The sequence below is a fragment of the Miniopterus schreibersii genome (genome assembly GCF_964146895.1).
Source record: "Miniopterus schreibersii genome assembly, chromosome: 2".
NCBI classification, from domain to species: Eukaryota; Metazoa; Chordata; class Mammalia; order Chiroptera; family Miniopteridae; genus Miniopterus; species Miniopterus schreibersii.
This window is the reverse complement of record NC_138102.1, coordinates 43,405,475-43,423,500: the sequence shown is the minus strand read 5'-3', so window position 1 is coordinate 43,423,500 and position 18,026 is coordinate 43,405,475. Positions and strand designations below refer to the sequence as shown.

Sequence of the window (18,026 nt, the reverse complement as noted above, 5' to 3'; positions counted from 1 at the left end):
CTTGTTTTTCCAGTTTTTCCCCTTGCTGGGCATCTGGGACTTTTTGTCCTGGGTGAGTTTCTGTACCTGACCCATTGTCCTTGCTCTGCTCATGTCTGCCTAACCACCTATGTAACATTTCTACATCCTACATCCTTCAAGGCAACCACATCATCTTCATGTGCTTATTGCTCAATCTTTTCAGATACAGATTTAATTTATAAAGTTATCAATTATGTTTCAGCAGCACCCAATAATTTTGCAGTAGAGGGTACTCCAGTGCATTTGATCTAACATATTGCCTAAAGTAAATTTCTAATAGTACTTTTAAAATATTAGATAATTTAGATTTTGTCATAGCTTTTTACTAAATCTTTTTTTTAAAAATAAGCACATAGAGTTCTTACAGTAAATTTAGGGATATATATAATTGTCTATTTATTTTGTAGGAATAGAAGCTAAGATAGCTTTTGAAGTGCCAATGAGTGTTCATTTTATTCTTCTGTTAGACAACTGTAATTAAAATTAAAATAAACATAATTAATTCTCAAGTTGTTTGAATGATGAATTGCATATTTCTTAAAACTCTCTATGCAACCATTTAACCTTGAGATATAAATTGTAATGAAAGTAGTTTCAATATGTGGTAAGCTTTCCTCAACTTAAATGTTCAATATTTAGATCTGGACTATGTGTTTAACTTTATAGTATGTTGCTGTGATGAATTTACCAGTGTGCTGTGCAGAACTATTTTTCACCCCTTTTGATTTCTCTTTGCCCTAGGTGGCTAACTTTTAGATCCCTCACCCACTGGTTATAGTTTTGGCAGAAGGGTGGGGGAGAGAGAATGCTTGGGATCTATTCCATGGTGGGCCACTGTTCTGTCAATGGCTACATTCTCTCTGACCACAGTGGCATTCGGGTGGCCGCACTTCCATGGCTTAAATGCTTAGTGTAAGGTCTGATAAAGTCATTCTCTTCCCTGTAAAGCTAGGCATTGTAAGAGCTTCTTGCTATTACTTGTCCCTGGGAGTTTCACCATCCATTTTAGTTCTACCCAACTCCGCATCTGCTGTTGTAAATAGTAAATTCATTAAATTATCTTGAAATAAACTATTTGTTTGTGTAAAATGTGTTCAATGCTTTGTTTTATTTCTTCTTTTTTTTTTAACCCTCACTTGAGGATATTTTTTCCATTGTTTTTCAGAGAGAGTGGAAGGGAGAGAGAGAACCATTGATGTGAGAGAGACACATCTATTGGTTGCCTCCCGCACGCTGTCCGACCAGGGCCAAGGATTGAGCCTGCAACCGAGGTACGTGCCCTTGGCTGGAATGGAACCCAGGACCCTTCAGTCCACGGGCCGATGCTCTAACCATGGAGCCCAACCTGCCAGGGCTTCTTCTTTTCCTTCCCCTCCCCCTTCCCCTCTTCTTCCTCCCCCTCCTCCTCCTTCCTTCTCTGTCTGTAGTGATGTTTTTGCTAAACCACACATAATTCTTATGTACTCAAAGCCAAAATTTTTGGAAATGACTTCAGTATGAGAGAAAAAAAGTTAATGGCCAACTGCTTCATGTTACCTTATCTACAGGATTTACAACTGTTTCTATATTTTAAAATAATCACCTTAGGGCCCTGAAAAATCCGTAAAAAAATTTTTTTTTATTACATAAATTAACCCATTTATTATAGGCTAGCAATGTTTCAAACTGTGGAGCTCCTACTGGTCCTTCAGTGACTTCATTCTTCTGATGGCAGACTTGACTGCAAGGGCAGAAGAGGTGCTGTATGTCCAGCTACCACCAGCTATGGTTTCATGCAGGAACTGCTGGGGTCCAGCCCCAGCGGTCCAGGGGTCCCCAAAGGTGTGGATGGCGTCAGCGAAGAATGAAAGACACGGAGACAGCGTTCAGAGCATCAGGACAATCAGCTTCTCTCCTTATTGCCTTGTTACAATTGTATTTATATTATTTGATTTTATTGCTGGTTAAACAACATGACATCAGGCTTTGTTCCGGTTTCTGGTTTGGCCTTTCACAGTTAATGAGTATACCTTCTTAGCTGACCTTTGCTAAAGAATTTACATCTGTTTAGGTATGTTAATTTTAGTCTTACCTATTGTTTATATTTCTATAGGCTATTCTACAGGTTAATCTCTAGTTTGTTATTTATATTCTGAAGTTACTATTTTATTGCTCTGCCACATAGCTGAAAGGAGAATAACCGAGCCAGCTTTCTTATGTGAAGGTTATGCGAGTCCTAAGTGAGGCTCTGTCGCCTGCGGGTGCTTGTTCTTACTGTGGTGACTGCCCGCCTGCCTGGCACCTGCCTCAGTCTCCCCGTTTACATTCCCGGCAGCAGTCCGTCCTCACTGTAATATTCTGTGTGTGATTATTCTGTGTATGGCAAGGGTCCAGGTGTAGATGGAAATAATCTCTTTCCTAGACTGCTCTTTCCTTGTGGGGATTCCCAGTTTTCCATGAATATAAACACCACCAGTAGTACATTCCTTGTGGGAACTCACTGGTGGCCTCCCCGTGGATGGCCCTGCGCCCCGAGTCAGCAGGGCCCGGACCCAGCCTTTCCCTGGTGGGAAGGCCCCCGGGGAGTGGGCCTAACAGTCCTGACTCTGCTGCTGACAGTCTGAGTTCCTTACAGGCCCCGCATGATATCTTGGTAATACTTGGGGCTTTTACTGAATCATTGTCCTTTCCAGTCCCATCCGACTCCCCTGCTCGGGAAAGGTTTCCAGCTCGGGTGATGCCCTTTTCTGGTGCAGTGACTCGGGGAAGGACACAGCGTCAGGAAGGGAACAAGCATGGGAAGAGGGACATGCCACACGCCAGGTCCCGTGGAGCACTGGCCGCGCAGATGTCTCCTCCTTGAGGACCGTGTCAGGCAGCAAGGACGGAGCGGCTTCCGGCAGGGAACCATGTGCAGGTCCCACAGCTCGGCTCTTCATCTTGGCTTCGCCACAGAGGAGCACGTGTACTGGGCATGCTGCCTGACCGCAGTTCCCTGCGCCGTTTCCTGAGGGAGGCGCCTTACCAGCCCCGATTTCCTGACCATTCCGCCCTTCCTGATGCTTTTAGCCGTGTCGTGGCAAACTAGGTGTAAAGACCTAAACTAAGTCTAAAGACCAAGAACTAAAATTTTTATTTAAAATACTTTCATTACTTTTCCAAAAATAGGCCTATGCCTTCTTTTCTTTTCTTTCTTCTCTCTTTCTCTCTTTCTTCTTTCTTTCTTTCTTTCTTTCTTTCTTTCTTTCTTTCTTTCTTTCTTTCTTTCTTTCTTTCTTTCTTTCTTTCTTTCTTTCTTTCTTTCTTTCTTTCTTTCTTTCTTTCTTTCTTTCTTTCTTTCTTTCTTTCTTTCTTTCTTTCTTTCTTTCTTTCTTTTTTTAAAGAGAATCTCATCAATTTATGTTGGTCAAGTTATTTGAATAGTGTCAAGTTATTTCAGTGATTATTCCTAAATTGATTTTTAAAATAATTTGATTTTAAATATTTCTGAGAGAAAATACTGTACACAGATATAGTCAGTCTGCTAATCTAAATTAAATAAAATTAAAAATGCCAGCTGTATTATCTCTATGATCGCTGATAATTTTACTTTAAATATAAATTTCTATTTGAAAAAAAGTGAATACACACATTTTATCATATAAGAACTGAAAAATACATTGAAGTATTAGCAGAATGAAAAATGAACAAACAAAACAGAGACTGGACGGTCCAACTGAGATGTTTACTCCCATTTACCTCCACCCTCACAACCAGTCAAACAAGCCAAATTAATGCAAAGCTACTTATGTTTTATTCTGACATTTAAGATGATTTTTGGACAACTTTCCAAAGACAAGCCAAGTACACTGTGAAAGGAAACTATCTCGAAGTATGATGTAAAATAAAAGAGAAAAAAATAAGAATGTTAGAACAAATTTGATAAATCAAGCAAAAGTGGAAAATAGAGGAGAAAAAAAGTCAAAATTTCATGGGCATAGCCCTGGCTGGGTAGCTCAGTTGGTTAGAGCAACATCCCCATGTGCCAAGGTTTTGGGTTTGATCCCGGGTTAGGGTACACGCAAGAATCAACCAATGAATGAATAAATAAGTGGAACAACAAATCTCTCCCTCTCTCTCCCTCCCCCTCTCTCTAAAAATAAAAAAAAAATTTTTTTTAACCCCAGCCAGGCATGGATCCAGGCGATCGGGGTTTGATTCCAGGTCAGGGCACATGCCTGGGTTGTGGGCTTGATCCCCGGTTGGGGGCTGCAGGAGGCAGCTGATCAGTGACTCTGTCATCATTGATGTTTCTGTCTCTCTCCCTCTCCCTTACTCTCTCTGAAATCAATAAAGATATATTAAAAAAAAAAAAAAATTAAAAATTAAAAAAAAAAAATCTTCATGAGCATAAGCACATATTATTTGGTAAGCTTGATTAATAATGAGTCAGTTGCATGTTAAAAAATGAAAATACCATTCCTGCCATTCAAATAATTTCCTTTTTAAAGTCAGATAATCTGAATTTTTTCTGAGTTTATTAAGTCTAAGAGATATAATTAAAACAAGCTGTACTGAGAGATACTTCTGTAAGAAAAAGAAACCAACTTATTGGACAATATTTTCTTTTTTTTAATTCTCCCCTGAGGATATTTTTCCATTGCTTTCCAGAGAGAGTGGAAGGGAGAGAGAGAAACCTCGATGTGGGAGAGACACATGGACTGGTTGCCTCCCGCACTAGCCTGCAGCCTGGTACGTGCCCCTGGCCGGAATGGACCCTGGGACCCCTCAGTCCGCAGTTGGTAGGTAGTGTTTGGCGGGGGGGCTTTGGAAGATGATTAGGTCACAAGAATGGAGCCCTCAGGAGCGAGGTTAGCGCCTTTACAAAAGAGAACCCGCCCCGCCCCTCCTGCCCGGCGAGGAGGGGGATATAGCCGCCTGTGAACCAAAAGCGGGCTCTCCCCAGACACCGACCCCGCCCGAGCCTCGACCTGCCCACGCCTCCAGCTGGGAGAAGGAACCCTGACTGTTTAAGCCGCCCGGTGCATGGCAACCTTGGTAGAGAGGACCCAGCAAAGACAAACTACAGCCACGTAACTTACACACACACTGCTAGAGATGCAACCAAGGTAAAGAGGGAGGAAAGAAATCCATGAGCTCGTCCCTTCTTCAGACTCCCCGAGTTGTCACCCTTCCCTCTCATTGACCAAAGGCTGCCAGATGCCAGCTGAAACGGGAGGGGGGCTTCATCCTGAGACACAGGGCGGAGCGGAGCAGAACTATTACACAGCGGAGACACAGAAAACACACGGTATGAGGAAGAGTGGAAAGAAACTTAGAAGAGCAGAGCGAGAAAAGCCGTCTCGCACCAAAAGATGAAAGTGATAACAGAGCAAAGAAACAGCTAAAAACCCGTTTCGCGAACAACTTTACGAGCGGAAGAAAACCGAAACCGCAGGAACTTTTTCCGCATATCCGTGCAAGAGCGGACCGGCGCTTATAAGCATAACGTTGAACTCGCAGAGCTTGTTGTTCACGAAAAGCTGCGAGTTTTATATCAGCAGGACACTTGAAAGTCCCGTCCTTTTTCTTTCTTTGCACCAGCATTAGACAGCCTTGTCGAAACAAGGCCACCAAAAATTAGGTTGCCTCCCAAAAAAAAATGGGAGAGAGAGAGAAGATGCCGATCAACTTGGTAACGCACGCCTCGGGTAAAAGCAACTTCTATTACACTGACGGTGGCTAGTTTATGACAACACTTAGTGCTTGAATAAAAATTTTCAGATTACTCTGTATATAAAAGTATAATTTTCTGAAACTATAAGTGGGAAAAAAATTTAATTTTCTTCTTTTTAAACTTGGAGTTGGTGCAGTGCACTGTGGGTATGCAAATAAGGCGAGTCACCTTACTTTCGGTCCCGGAAGTGCCTTAGTGTTCACGCGCTGCCTGGCCTCACCGTTAGGGGGCCAAGCGGGAAACGGGCTCCGTGGGATCTCAACGTCGTCTAGATCAGACTTGAGTTTTTTATGTTTTATGTATTTATACATCTGACTTTGATTTCTGTTAATAAAGACTTTGCTGTTAAATTTAAAATGAAAAAAATTTGCAAAAATTAACAAAGTTGATGACCGTGGCTCCTCCCTGCTGGGGGGTTGGAGGCGTGTCCCTGGGAAAGGGCACAGAGGGGGTTTAAAGGTGGACAGTTTCCTTTGTCTTAGGCTGCGGGGTGGGTGCACGGGTGTTCTTTTGATACAAATGAATAATTTATTAGGAGAGAAACAAGGTACAAATTAACCCAAGTCTGTTTTAGTACAAGAATTTAGTGATAATTATAAACAATATGTTGTTTTTTTAACCAGGGTATAGGTTCTTGAATATCATGTTTTTCCTCTAGCATTTGCTTTTATATCAAATAGTATTTCTTTAGTGTTTCTGTGGTTAACGACATTTTGGTTACAGTTTTCATATTTTCAAAACATATAGCATCTATATTTAATATAAGCTCTTTTAAATTTACCTTATTGTATCCATCACTGTTCTACTAACACCCCTGTCTTTCAGCCTTTTTGAGCTATTGAGTGTTTAATATTTTTCACATGTATGCTCTCATTTTACTTTGGATCTTACTAGAACAAGTTGCTCATATAGTCTCGTCTAGGAAACATTGTTGAATGTACAATGAGCTTTCTGATTTTCTGGTTCACTGGCCTAATCCTCACTCCCACCCTTTGTGATTCAAAACATTAAAATCTTACTTTAGAAATACAAAGATATAGTGTCAAATTATTATAAAAATAACTCACTGCAATTTTGTTGGTAAATTCTAATTGCATATTGGCAAATGCTTAAAAATTCTTTGGGTGTACGTCATTCTTTTGCTTCTCAAGGATCATATGATTAGCTTGTGAAAGAATCCTGTATGAGGTTTTCTGCTTTCTGTTTTTAAGTAACCAGATTCTAATGAAAATTAAGCATACTCGTGACATTAGGCAAGTCATTAACATGCTATAATAAATCCATTATGCACCCTGTCAGAAATATGTTGGAGAGTCAAGGTAATAACGTATAAAATCATTTTCATCATTGTGTAAGAATGTGTTTGAAATATGAATAGCCCAGCTCTGCAAAATTTAGCAAACTGGTTTTGTCTTTTTTTCATGGTATGAATAGGGAAAATTTTTGTACATGGGAGAGTATTGGACTTAGAGTGGGAAGAGAGTCAATTCCTTTGAATAAGCCTGGGGGATAAATGTCTTTAAATATCTGAACCTTAATTTCATACTGAGATGCAAAATGCAGGTGCACAATATGCATTTGAAAGAGCAGTAGTTGAGAAACTATATGTAAAGTGCTATTTAAACAGTGAAATCCTACATGAATATAGCCATGGGTAGATCCAGGTTTTGTGGGCCTTGAACCTAAGCAATATAAAAATAAAGGATACATTTTAGAAATAATATTGGATATGCACATTGATATTTATTTAGAGTGGGGAAAAATTACAATAAATTACAAAGTTAATAAAACTGGAAATTACTACAAATATCACCCAATCCAGAGAAAATGCCATTATACTGTATAATTTTCTCCCCGACACCCCTATAATATTTTTTCCTATGTATTATTTGTGTGAATACTCCTTGATCACCTCTTTTTATGGAAGTGATTTGAAGTATTTTCTATAGAATAGAATACTTTGAAGTATTTTCTATAACGTCAAGATAATTTTTTGAAAGATCTTTTGTTCTTCACATCTAGGCACTTCCACTGCTCCTGCTCTGGACTCCATTCAAATAGTGAACACTTCCTCTGTGCCTGGGCCATGAGGCCAGGAGAGCTGTCACGGCGCCACTGAATGAGAACAGGAAAAGGGGTCATTACCTTACAGCAGAGTGAGTCAGGATAGTTATAAAAAATAAAGTGCGATATGTCCGTGTGGGATTATAGCTCTCTCATTATATTCCTAGTCCCTAGCACAGTTTCTGACCCATGCATGATAGGTTCTCAATATATAATTGTTCAATGAATTAGGAAGTTCATGAATAAATATATCTGGAGCTAATTTATCCTGATTCCTAGAAGCCATTTCCAAACTACGGTTCTAATAGTAATTACGAGTGGACAGGAGCCTGTTTGAACTTATCCGGTTAAAATTAAGTTAAATGCACTCCCTACTCCCCTTCATTACGCATTTATAACAAAAATACCTGCAAATACATTTATGCTAATGAACTCCAGACTCAGTCGGATGGGGGAGCAGGGGCGGAGTAAAACAACCCCCTCTTAATTTTACAAGTTTTACACAAGTATTATAAAAAGCCAAGTGAATACACTTTGAAAGCTCTTTGAAGGGAGCTGCGAATGTTTAACTTCATTAGCATCACGGCGTCCGCGGCGCTGGGGATCAGCAGGCCCAGGCCCTTCGGGCTGGGAGGAAAGGTGATTATTATTTTTTAATTGATTTCAGGGAGAGGGAGGGCGGGGAGAGGCGGAAACGTGGCTGGTGAGCTGCTGAGGGCGCCCCCTGCTGGGGCCCAGCCCCCGGGCGTGCGCGCTGCCGGGACCGCGGGAGGGAGGCTGCACCCAGACCCGCTGCGCCCCAAAGGCTCTGCGAAAGCCCAAGCCCAGCCGGGGGCTCGGGATGGGCAGCCCCGGCCACCTTCCAGCGCCCAATGGGTCTAGGCCCTGGCTTTTGTCTTCTTCTTGCCCCGCCCACGCGTTGTCCTAATCCGTCTACACCATTCGTCCTTCAGCTGGTGGGCTCCCTAAAATGTTGTGGGTCTGCTTCGCTGGGGAGCTGCTTAGAATTCCGTGTGCCCGCAGGTGTCTTGTAAGATTTTGCCTGTTTGGTGCTGGGAGTCATTTTTTACTGCACCCCCCCCCCCCCCCCCGTTTTTTATCTAACTCTTTTGGCTGTTTCAGCGTTTTATTCGACCTTTCCCTAGTTTATTTAAGCATGGTTTGTGTCAGTCTGTCCTTCCTCTGCCCTGCTGGTCTCTATCTGCCCACCTACTCTAACAATGGTGACTTCATCTCTGAATGTGGCCTTGCATGGAAACGATGGTTCTTCTCGAGAAGGGGATCTGAACTTTTTATGTAACTAAACAGGCGGTGATACTGGGGGAAACCCTGAGCACCTTTCACTGCCAGCAGATAGTGCCTCCCCTAATATGTGGGCATGACTGGTGGCTTTCAGCATTAGGAACACGATATTAATGAAACAGACTCAGCACTGGGTTTGCTCCGGTGCAAACTTCCAGAAACCCACCTGGAGGGAGCCCGCGGCAGGCCTCCTTCCTTTGCTGTGCAGGCGAGGCCTTGGTGCACCTTCTATATACCGACATGCTGTGTAATGTCAGATGCCCTCCACCTGCTGCAGAGATTATGTCTAGTTTATTTATGTATTCTCAATGCCTAGCACTTTCTTTGACCAAATATAACCTCATGAAACACTTTTAAATTTAATGAATACTTAAAATACACATATATTTTCTTTCAGCTTAAAGAGCAGTGTCTAATAGTTCACATGGTTAACCGCAATGCTGCAATAACTTCACAGCCGAGCTCTCTGCTTCCAGTTCTCTGTTTTTTTTCCATGCACTATCCTCTATGCACACAACATTTGTATGTTATGTGTGTATAAAACACATTATATCAGTTCTCTTCTTAAATCTATCCACTGTCTCCCAGCCCATATCTCATTCATCCCGTCATAAGAGCCACACTCCTTTTTCTCGGTAGCAGGGTCATGCTGATCCCCTGCCTCTTCCTCCCAGGTCCTTGCCATCCGTCTTCACCTTGCTCAGGCCACCCGACCTTCAGGGACTGTCTTATTCTTCTGTGTACTTGGCGTGTGCATTCTCCCATGAACTTGCTTTACCCTCTTTCTGCTTTATATTGGCACCATATGAGCCTCACTGTTTTTTTGTCTTCAGGATTTAGCAAGTAGATTTTTTTTTAAGATGTAGATATTTCCTGAGATTAACAGCTAAGGTGTTTTCCATCTCTGTAGTCACTTCATCTTTCTCACTTTTTGATAGAGCATTTTTCTCTCTCTGAAATGATCTTGTTCTTTAAAACATTGTCAGGTTTTTTTCAACTCCAGAAATCACCTCCTTGAATGCAGGAACCATTTCATTTTTACTTTGTGTACAATGTGTTCCCATTGTTAACAAGTATGCCTCGAAAAAAATGCTTCATAGGGAATATTTTTAGAATGAATGGGTAAATGATTCAGAGGCTAAATAGCCATGAAATATGTCATTTATTTTCAAGTACATAGAATGTTATCCTGAAGCAGAGTGCCACTTTAATCTGAAATTCTAAATTCAATTTCTATATTTTGATTATATTTCCTAATATAGCATGTTGATAAAGAGTTTAAAATAGAAAATTCAGGATTCTGTAGTTGTACAGTGAAATTATTTTGAATTTATATACTTCATACAATTATTATTTTTATAAAGGTTATTGAGTAATATTTTAATTATTTTATTTTGTACAAATTATTTAAAGAGAACTACATGGAAACAAATGAGCTTGGTATTAAACCAGGCTAAGGCACTATTTAATTGCCCCACAAAAAGAGATAATAAACTTATCCATATTATGAAGGAAAGCTGTAAATTATTTTGCTGTCAGAATAGATTTAAAAAACAAAAAAGAGAAGATGGCTCTACATCCCTACTACCATTTGACAGTTGTTACTAAAAATCAAAATGTAAAATAAATCAACAATAATTAACTTAGAATTATAAGCAAATCACTTAAAAATATTAGGTGTATGCATACTGAAAAATAAGATTATTTTTTACTTCTTTTAAAAAATACCTCACCAAGCATTAAGATGAATAGAATATTTTTCTTAATTTTAAACACAATTTTTAATAAAAGCATAGTTTTCAAAGGCCATAGATGGTTTATATAAAGAGTAACATTTACAAAATTATTGAGAGACATAAGTCAATAAATATATCTCTAACATTGTCATAAACCTTCTGTCATTGGTTGAGAGTACATAAAAGCAAATTTGATATTTTTTCTCTAAATTGGCATTGTTTTTAATTGTATTGTGAGAATCAAATAAAAACTAAGTCAGTGAAAACCCACAAGACATTGACATTATCAAAGAATCATGATAATAATAAAGTCTATGTAAGATAACTTCATTCCCCCAAATTTGAGTCAAAGCCCTGAGGAAGTAGCCATTGATGGGATATTAAGATGGATTGTGGTGTAATCATCATTACTTTTTTCCCCTGAGTTACCAGAAATTGAGTTTATTTGGAAATAGCAGATGAAACTGTTCTAGTAGCACTAAGGAAAATTTACAGTACATAAAAGTCTCAAAGAACATGCGTACTTAGGAAAGTTCTAAATAGTACAAGAGCATACAAGAGCCTGGCAATTTAAGCATTGCAATTTAATCCTCACAATACCCTCTTGAAAAAAAAAAAAAAAAGTTTCCCCATTTTACAGATGAAGACATTTAGATTCAGGGCAATTTCACTGTTTTATTTGGTCCAGTTATCTCAGGCATATAGGCACAATTGTCAATTCAACTGTCTTTTCCCAGGAAGTTATTATAATACTTCTCTAGCTATGAATACAAGTCCTCCACGAGGGCTGACTCCAGATTTTCTGCTTGAGAGGTGCTAACTTCCCATGGCCAAGAATTACTAAGCTGCTATGAGAACATGAACATGCAGCCTCATTTGCCTCAGATGACTCAACTCGGGGGTTGCAAATGGTTCACTACTAATTGTTTCAGATCACCCTTTCCAAGAAGTGGCAGTACCAGCATCTTGATTAGTATTTACTGCGCCTTGAATAAATGGAATCTCACTGGCCCTTTCCTCCTTAGATTACTCCTTTTTAAGTTTGTTTTTTTTTTTTTTTTGCAAAGGCACTGTGTTCCTATATATGAAAATACTTTTATTTTAACCTCATGCAAGTATAAAACACTAAATTACAGTTTTAAGAACAAGGGAAAAAAGAAATTCCACTTTCAAGCTTTCCAGAGCAAAATGTTCTAATCTCCCTCTTCTCCCTTCAAACCATTTCTGCCTTCATCACAAACCTTTGAAACCACTATGTTGATTACACCGACAAGATCCCTGCTTACAGAAGCCCATGCCCTCCTTATCTGATTGTCCAGTGGAGAGTTAAAAAACTATTTCAAAGGTGAATATTTACAGACCATATTACAATTTCGTGTTCCTTTTTAGGAAAGAAAAATCAATCATTCTATATATTTATTCATTTTTAGCACAGAAAAGACATTAAAACTCATAAGGGCATAATAATACATATTTTATTTAAATGCATTTCTCCAGATGCTGATGACCCTTGAAAAAATGTATAAATAAAATTCTAATTATACATGCTATAAGTCTTATACGTACTAAGTCTTGGAGGCTTCCCTTGCTCAACTATTATATAAATAAGTCACATAATGAATTCATTTTAAATCACTTTCAGGGAGAGTGATGATTAAATCTATGCCAAGAGTCAGAAAAGATTTAGAAGCTCTGTGAAGATTGGAAATTAGAAATAGAACATATAGATCTTGCTTGGAACATTAACTTTATCTAATTATACTTCTCTTAGAATAGGGCTCAATTTCAACCTTCACTTTCTGTTTCCACTCCAGAGAAATTAACTCATGATCTCAAATTCTCACAATTCTAGGAACAAAAACAAGCTACAAAATTATTTTTTGTTTTATACCTTTTAGGATAAACATACATATTTGCTAAATTTTAATTACTTCACTTTAAAATTTATTTTTTTTGGAGAAAAACTAGCCATCCATATCTGTAATTGAAACAGCTACTAATGAAATAAATGGAGTACCAGTAATTTGTTTAAAAAAAGGGGGTGGGGGTAGGGGAGAAATGGTCTTATAAGACTGGACATATGAAGAAAAAGGAAATTCTAGGGCATGCTGACCTTTGTGGAATACTTTTTAAGTACTTGGATATATTCACATACAAATTTCCACATTCTTTATTCCACATGCTTTCTTTGACAAGTTGTCTTTCAATTAAAAGAGCTTTTTTTTTAAAAAAAAAAAAAATCACTGGGCATGTTTTATAACTATGTAGTTATCAAAGAGGACATACAGATGGCCAACAGATACATGAAAAGATGCTCAACATTACTAATCATTAGGGAAAAGCAAATCAAATATGCACTGAGCTATCACCTCACACCTTCAGAACGGCTATTATCAAAAAAGACAGCAAAGAATAAGTGTTGGTGAAGACGCAGAGAAAGAGGCACCCTCGTGCTCTGTTGATGGCGTGGTAAACTGGGGCAGCCACCATGGAAAACAGTATGAAGATTCTTCAAAAAGTTAAAAATAGAACTACTATATGACCCAGAATTCCACTCTTTGGTATTTGTCAGAAGAAATAAAAAACACTAATTCGAAAGTTTATATACACCCCTATATTTACTGCAGCATTATTTACAATAACCAAGATGTGGAAACAACCTAGTTGTCCAATGACAGATGAATGGATAAAGAATATGTGCTATATAGATATCTATATATAGGTATATGTATATAGACACCTGTATATCGATACAAACACACAATGGAATATTACTCAGCTACAAAAGGAATAAAATGTTGCCATTTGTAATAACATGGATGGACCTAGATGGTATTATGATAAGTGAAATAAGTCACACAGAAAAAGACAAATACTGTATAATTTCACTTATATGTGGAATTTAAAAAACAAATGAGAAAACAAAACAGAACAGAAACAAACTCATAGATACAGAGAAAAAAATTGACGGTTGCCAGGGAAGAGTGGCAGATTAGTGGAAGGGTGAAAATGGTGAAAGAGATTAAGAAGTGCAAGTTGCATGTTATAAACTTAGTCAAGGGAGTGTAAAGTACAGTGTAGGGAATATAGTAAATAATATTGTAATAACTATGAATGGTGCCAGATGGTACTAGACTTACCAGGGTGATCACTTTGTAAAGTATCTAAATGTCTAATCACTGTGTTGTATACCTGAAACTAATATATTGTTTGTCAACTGTAATTTAAAAATAAATTTAAAAAAGAAACATAATAGGTTGTTTTTTAAATATATTTCATGATCACTAATTGGTCTTTGGTAGAATTCCACACCATAAAGATACCATAAAAATGTCATTTATGTTTCCTGAAATAAGGACTTGGCAAACTTTTGTGTAAAGAGCCAAATAGCAAATTATTTAGGGTTCCTGGACCATGCAGTTTCTGTTGCAACTGTTCAACTGCCTATTGTAACATGAAAGCAGCCACACCCAATAAGTAAATGAATGGACTTTGTGTTTCAATAAAACTTTACTTACAAAAATAGGTGGCAGGCTAAATTTGGCTCATGGGCCATTGTTTGCCAACCCCTGACTTAAATTATTTCATTTTATACATTGTAAAACCATAAAATAGAAAACTATATTGCCAATAAATTTAGTAAATAAGGATAACTCTCATTGCTTGAGTCAAAATACATTTATTATTTTTTTAATTCTCACATGAGGGTATTTTTTCCATTGCTTGAGAGAGAGAAACACACACATTGTGCCCTTGGTTAGGAATCAAACCTGGGATCCTTCAGTGCTCAGGCCAATGCTCTAATCACTGAGCCAAACTGGGTAGGACTCAAAGTATACTTAAGTTAGACTGAGAAATGTTACACTTGGACTCACTTTGTCCTTTGTAACAAATGCCTAGGTAGTACAAAAATAGTATGAAGTGAACAAGAACCTGAAACTAATTTATCAGCCTTGTGAATTCAAAACCTTCTTCAATTAACTACTAATCCTGCAAAGGATTTTTAATTCTAGTAGCTATAAGGCTATGAATTTCCTTTGAGCCAAAAAATTGACTTATCAGTATTATTAATAGATAACATTATTTTTAAGTTTCTATAATAGAAAATTAGAATTCTAATTTTTGAGCTGACACAAAAAATATATGAGAAAAATGAACAGTTTACAAGTTTGGGCTTTACTAATTTCTTGATAATTTTTTTTTTGTTATATAAAAAAATTTTTTGTGTTACACAATATATTGAAAGAATTATAATTCTGTCAAAGTGTTGTGTAACACACAAATACTAGTGTATTTGTTTCTTATTGCTGCTTTAACAAATTAGCATACATTTAATGGCTTTAAATAATACGAGATGTATTATCTCATAGTTCTGTAGGTCAGAAGTGTTATTACAGCATATCTCAGTTGGTTCCGCTGCTTAAAATTTCACAAGGTCAAAATTATGGTATTGGCTGCACTGTGTTCCTCTCTGGAGGCCCTGGGGATGGATTTGCTCCCAGTCTCATTCAGTTGACCGGCCAATTTTAGTTCCTTGCAGCTGTAGGGCAGAGGCCTCCATTTCCTTGCAGGCTGCCAGCCAAGGCCCTGCCTGCATCGCTTCTGGTGCTTTCCACGCTGCCCCTCCAGCAAAGGTAGGTGGAGGCCCACTCACTTTCTGAGTTTCCTCCTCCCACATCTGTTTAACTCCAGCTGGAAAAAGCCCTCTGCTTTTAAGGGCTTACGTCATTAGATTTAGTTCATTGGGATAATACAAGATAATCTATTTAAAAACCCTTAACCTCAATTATGTCTGAGAAGCCCATTTTATCATGTTACAGAACATATTCACATGTTCCTGGGATTTGGGGGTGGGCATTTAAAAAATAATTATCTTTATTGTTGATAGTATTTGCAGATGTCCCCGCTTTTCCCCTCTATTGACCCCCTCCACCCCGCATCTGCTCCCCCCAGGCCTTCTCCACACTATTGTTTGTGTCCGTGAGTTATTCATATATGCATATAAATTATTTGATTAATCCCCCCCCTACTCCCCCACTAGGGGGTGGGCATTTTTAGGAAATCATTCTGCCTTGCACAATTAGTACCACCAGTGTAGTTACTAACCAGTTTATGAAACAGGTATTTTCTCTTCAAAATATAGTTTACCTCATTCTTTATCTCCAGTTTCAGAAGTAACCACTATTCTGAATTTTGTTTTCCATTCTTAATAACAAAGGAATTTCTCTTTAATGGTTGGTACACATTTTCAGCTTTAGCAGATGATTGGAAATGAAGATATTTTCCAGTATATAAATTTACACAACGACATAAAACATTGTATGTGTATTTCCACTATACCACATACTCACCAAAAATCAATATTTTACTTAAAATTCTTAAAAAATATGTAGAGATGACATGGTATGCGATTACTCTAAATACTGTGGAGATTCTGAGCCCCTTTTTACATGGTTATTGGTCATTCAAATTTTATCTTCAGATAAATGCCAATTTTTCTACTAGTTCACTGACTTTTTCTTAATTATTTCTAAAAATTCTTTACGAATGTCAATCATATATCTTCTAGATGCTCTGTCTTGGTTTATGATATGCTTTAAACTTCCTTTAATGTTCATGAAGAACAAAATGTGGGAAGGATAGAAGTGATGGGAATGGAGTAGAAGGAATTCACAGAGGGACATTCTCAGAATAGCTTTTGTACAGATGATTTTAGAGCCATGATCACATTTCAGATAAATAATTTAGTGAATTGAAAATGATGAGGGAAAACGAAATATGGATTTAAAAAAATAATTATTTCACGTCACATTCATAAAGATGTTCTTTATATTTTCTTCTGTTACTTGTATAGTTTTCCTTTGAATATTTGAACATTTAGTCTTTGTAAGTTCCATCTTTTTTGTTACAGCACGTATCCAGTTGTATATTTCTTCATAAAGGGAACCAGTTTTCTTACTCCATCTGCTAAAGAAATGCTTCTTGCCCTATTGATTTGTTTTACTTGTGTCAGTCCTTAAGCTCTCTATTCTCTCTCCATTGCTCTGTCTGCCCTTGTGACAGTAACATGCCATCTTATTACTTTGCCTTTGAAGTGCAGGCAATCCTTACTTTGTGTGGTTCTGATTTACATAAATTTCAATTACCAGTTTGGTTAAATAACTCTAGTCCTCCAGAAACGCAATTCAAAATATGGTTACCTGGGTAAATTAATTGTGAGTAATTGCATGTTCACACACACAAACTTCACTGCTAGCTGTCATTTCACTTACCCCTAAGTAAATAGAAGTTTCACATCAGGATCAGAAATCAATCATGTCCCTTTTTTCAAAATCTGTTGGTGATTGGTCACTGCCCACCGGTTATTCAGTTCACACACAGACAGCACAGCATGTGATTGCCTTGTCCTGTAGTGTCTCATTGACACAGTGTATAAAAAAATGGAAAATCAAAGGAAGAAATTACCCCACGAAAATCAAAGTGCGGCAAGGAAATGAAAAGCGATAATGCTGGAAGCAAACCAAATGTAAATAGAGTTATAGAAGAAATAACCGACCAGGAAAATGTTGACATTGCTGCTGTGGGAGAGACTCCGGATATAAAACCAGAGGAACTCAGTGAAGGTGAATTTATCAGTATAAATAAAAAGTGGTTTTGATGAATAGATGAGTGTTTCCAGAGGAGGTAATGCCAGGGAAATGTTCACATGAAAGGATCTCAGAGGGGTAGTTCATAACATTGAAAGTGCAAACGATAAAAATGCTAGAAGCTGATCCAAACTTAGAAAGGAGAATAAAAATCTTCAACACATAGAAAAGATGTTCACAATATATCTTAAGTTATAAGATAGGGAGAGAAGGAAAAAGCACTCAAACTACTCTTGATAATTTTTTTACAAATAAACAGAACACTTTATCCATATATCGAATGTTTTATATTATAGTGCACTGGGTATTACTTTAACTGAATTTAGTATTTTAAGAAAAAAATTAAAGGTTCGGGAACAATAGTAATTTTTCCCATTGATTTTGATTATTTAGACTGTTCTGAATGATTTTGGCCTGCTGGCGTGTGTGCATGTGTGTGTGTATTGTGGTATCACACCATTGTGAAACATGAGCACCACCTGCATACCTTAATATTTGGTAAGTAAAATATTTCTCACTTTTATTTACTTATTTATTTTTAAAATATGTTTTTGTTGATTT

At 37.8% G+C, this 18,026-nt stretch overlaps 1 long non-coding RNA gene across 1 annotated transcript in view; it reads left to right on the top strand.

The window, feature by feature from the left end:
* The window catches only part of LOC308552391, a 49,798-nt gene extending 47,628 nt beyond the window's left edge, over positions 1–2,170 (top strand). The window contains exon 3 of the long non-coding RNA XR_013998125.1: positions 1,670–2,170. This is a non-coding gene — a long non-coding RNA (uncharacterized lncRNA). The remainder of the gene's footprint in view (positions 1–1,669) is intronic.
* The last annotated feature ends 15,856 nt before the right edge of the window (positions 2,171–18,026 follow it).